Source organism: Fukomys damarensis, unplaced genomic scaffold (assembly GCF_012274545.1).
Source record: "Fukomys damarensis isolate Sample0158 unplaced genomic scaffold, DMR_v1.0_HiC HiC_scaffold_15, whole genome shotgun sequence".
Taxonomy (NCBI): Eukaryota; Metazoa; Chordata; class Mammalia; order Rodentia; family Bathyergidae; genus Fukomys; species Fukomys damarensis.
The window spans coordinates 66,494,233-66,498,059 of record NW_022900927.1 but is presented as its reverse complement, the minus strand read 5'-3'; the positions used below and the strand labels follow the sequence as shown (position 1 = coordinate 66,498,059).

General features: G+C 53.1%; 1 long non-coding RNA gene across 3 annotated transcripts in view; it reads left to right on the top strand.

Moving 5' to 3' along the window:
• The first annotated feature begins 369 nt into the window (after nucleotides 1–369).
• The window catches only part of LOC117286159, a 3,796-nt gene continuing 338 nt past the window's right edge, over nucleotides 370–3,827 (top strand). The window contains exons 1-3 of one of the 3 annotated variants that reach the window (XR_004517318.1): nucleotides 370–736; nucleotides 1,624–1,958; nucleotides 2,231–3,821. This is a non-coding gene — a long non-coding RNA (uncharacterized LOC117286159). Of the gene's footprint in view, nucleotides 737–1,623; nucleotides 3,822–3,827 lie in introns of those variants that run through there. The other 2 variants (XR_004517316.1, XR_004517317.1) reach the window with 2 other exon arrangements.

Below are 3,827 nucleotides of genomic sequence, written 5' to 3'. Positions count from 1 at the left end.
TTTACTGTACAAAGAAGGAAATTGTAGAGATGAGAGCAAGAATCCCTGAAATTGAGGATGTAAAAACTATACAAAGAATCACTGAATCCAAGAGCTGGTTCTTTGGAAGAATAAACAAAATAGACAAACCCTTAGTCAATCTTACATAAAAAGGAAAGAAGGCGCAGAAATCCATGCAATTAGAATTGGAAAAAGTGAAATCATGATGTCAACATCCGGAAGATTGTTATCAACTGCTTCTCAAACCTGTATGCTATTAATTGGGGAATTCAGAAGAAATGGATAATATCTTGATATGGATGAATTTCTAAAACTGAACCAAGAAGATTTAAGAACCTTGAATAAACTCCAATAACAAGCAATGAACTGAAAGAGTAATGAAAATCCTACCGTATAAGAAAAGCTCAGAGGGAAAACAAGCTCTGCCCCCGACCTTGTCCCGTGCCCTGGCTCCTCCCTCCGGCACCCCCAGCGCTCCCCACCCCTCCGCTGTCCTGCCTCTCATGCTTTACTCCCCAGCTCTCCCCCTGCTGCTTCCACTCTGCTTTCCCCACACTACTTGCTTGCCTTGCTTTACCACCCTCCTCCTCCTCCTCCACCTAGAATCTGAGCCTCATGAGCCGAAGCTTGTTCTGTTGGCAGCCTCGTTACCCCACAGGGCCCTGCAGCTGGCACATGACTTGGGCCGATATTATCTGCTGGATGAGTGAGAGGTGACTTTTTAACACCACAAAATGTAAGTAAGCTATAAAGAAGGTAGACTGGGCATGTGTTCCTTTCAAACAGCGACTTAACAGTGGGGAGACCCACTCACAAACATGTCTCAAATTGCAAGGCCACATCCGTGGTGCTGTATGTTTGTGGCTTCCTGGTGTGAGTCCCGTTGGCACCCTGTATGGTTGTCAGAAATTTACTCCAATCTCACTTGAAATAAAGTTCCTTTAAAAACTGGCCCTGTTTTTCTAATAACAACAATTTTAAAAAGTCAACTACAAAAGCCATAGTCAAAAAGTATATTTTATGTGTCTGGAGAATTTTTATAATTTTGGAAGAGCTTTGATGCCCCAGATCGCTGCAGCTCTTCCAAAGAGTCTTGCTCGTCCCATTATCCTGACAGGGAGACCAGGACAGCAGGAGGACAATGTCCCTGAAGCCATGGTTCTCACCAGGGCTCCAGAGGCCAGGACCAAGGGTCTCTTTTCTTCTCCAGCTTTTCTCACTCACACAGTGTAGTATGAAGTGAAATCCTGGCAAAAATCCTCTGCAGTTGGTGAAACACCTGGCAGACCCCTCCTCAGGACTTTATGGCTGCTGTGACTCACGTTCACAGAGCTCATTTTGAGAACTATGGCCTCATCTGGGAGTGGAGAGTTCGGATAAAAGCCTCTCAGGGAGTCTTTCTCAGGCTCAGTGGTTAATAATTTATTTTCCATTAAGACCTGTGGGTGTCACCACATGGGCCAGGGAAAGTCCTTCCAGTAGGATCAGAGAAAGGCTGTCAGGGAGGAGAGGCAAACACGAGAGAGTTCACAACCTTAAGAAAAAGTGATTGTTTCAGAGCGGGAGAAGGCAGCCGAAGCGGGGGAACCACCATGAGGATTTCGAATGAAAGTATCTTTTCAGCCACAGCTTTAATGGGAACCACTACGAATCGGGAATAAGTAACAACAGCAGAGGGGCTTCAGGATGGCTGGATACAGAAGCTGAGCCCAAGGAGCCCGGCAGGCCAGAAGGTTGGTTAACTGAGCTGGGAGGAAGTCCCAGCAAGCATTTTCATTCATTGGTTCGTTCACAGTTGCCTACTGGATGTCAGCTGTGTGCCAACCACTGTCTTCAGGGACAGTCACTGCCCAGTCCCTTTCTGGTTTGGAAGAAGCAAGGGAGACGGGGGACCATGACTTAAACATTCATCTTCTTTAAATACCAGACCCAAGGAGGGATGCGCTGGCCGTGTGCATGTATGGAAAGGGTGTGTCGGGTACCATGAGGAGGATGGCTGTGGCCAAGCGCTGCCCAGGGTGGCGGGAGGATGGAGCTGTGTGGGCTCGCAGTTCTGCAGCCCCGCAGGATGGTTCCCCTGAGGGCAGCTCCACTCCGGGAAGGAGGTCTCTCCATCCACCTTCGCTCTGTGTGCTCTTCGTGCCCAAACTGCCCCTTTCCTGAGGACGCCAGTCTCATGGGTGCAGTGCCCACCTGAATGTCTCTCTGTGGCTTGGTTTTCTGTTTACAGACCCACCTCCAAATACCTCCTGTTCTGAGGTGCTGGGGCTTACGTCTTCAGCATTTGAATTTCTGGTGGACGGAATTCGACCATGGCTCACTCCCTCTCTGTCCAGCTACGGAGAGTGGTGGACAGTGAGGACGCTCAGTCAGCAGCAGCTCCGCCACACCGCGGAGGATGGGTTCAGGGAGGTGATGGGGCAGGCCCCTCCCCGGGTGGAGGTTACATTCTCTCTGCAGCCTGGGTCTGAGGGCTGCGCACACAGAGGAGAGGACCTCCGCTGGGCTCCAGGCCAGGGGCTGTGGATAAGAGGTGGACGGCATCGTCCCGAGAAACAGCACCTGCAGAAGGAGGAAAACCCATGTAACCCAAGGCTCCAGCTGCTGGGGCACTGCAGTCAGGTGACTCTGAGTATGACTTGAGGACAAATGGAGGAGGCCTCCGCTCTCTGCATCAGTCACCAGCAGCCAGGCGACCCTGGACGAGTGCATGTTGCTCTGGAGCTCGTTCCTCCCAGGTAAGCCTCCTCCCTCGGGCTCACATGCTGGACACACGAGGCCCACACGGCCTGGACAGCAGTCTGCATTACTCAGTCGCTGTGCATTTTGTGCGAATCTGACTTAAAATATCCCAGACCGCCCCTAGACCAGCCTGTGAACAAACATCAGGCAACTCTGGCCTCTCTGAGCTGATGCGGAGTCATCCCTGACTGCCTCTGTCCCCGTGCCAGGGACAGGAGTGTGCCCACGCCAGCTCTGCCCACGCACCGTCACTGGGCCCACCCTGCTGCGCCCGAGCTCTCAGGTCCTCCGGGTGGGTGGCAGGTGCCCCCCAGGGCTGGCGAGCTGGGGTGCGAAGCCCATGGGTTCCATCTGCTCTGTGGACATGCTGGGCAAAGGGGTGGCTGCCCGAGGCCACTGTGCAGGGCTGGCTTCCCACCAAGACAGCTCCTGCATGTGTGCACTGTCCCTCGGGAGACCGCCCCCACTGCCCCAGTCCTTTCTCACCCCTACCCATGCTGGGACTGTTTCCAGGAAAACAGCCCACATCCAGTCCATCGGGGCTGCCGCATAAGAGCCAGCACTGCCTCAGGCAAAACCGGTGTGTTTGTCTCCTGCAGTCCGGCATCAGGCTCGGAGAACAGATCCGGCTCACGGAGCTTCCAGAATCCCACAGGATCTACATGGTGCCGGCTCATGGAATAATGAATAATTGTGGAAGGAAGGATGGGAGGAGGAGGGAGGGAGGGAGGATAGCTGGAGGGCAGGCAGGAGGAAGAGGGCCGAGGCCAGGGCCCAGCGTGTCCCCTGCTTTCCTCCCACAGGCTCCCTCAGGCCGCCTCACTCATGGACCCCAGTAGCAGTGGTTGCTAAGGCTTAGCAGCTGTTCAGATGTGCCTGGCACCACCCCAGGGCTTTGCAGTAAATCCTCAGAACCACCCGAGGAGATCATTCTGTTATCATCCCTGCTTCGGAAAAACTGAGGCACAGGGAGATACTAGCTCTGCACAGATTACTGAACTAGAATGTGGCAAGGCTTGAATTCGGACTGAAGGAGCCGGATTCAGTGTTCTTTCAGCTGTTCTCTTTGACCTCCCTCCCCCCTC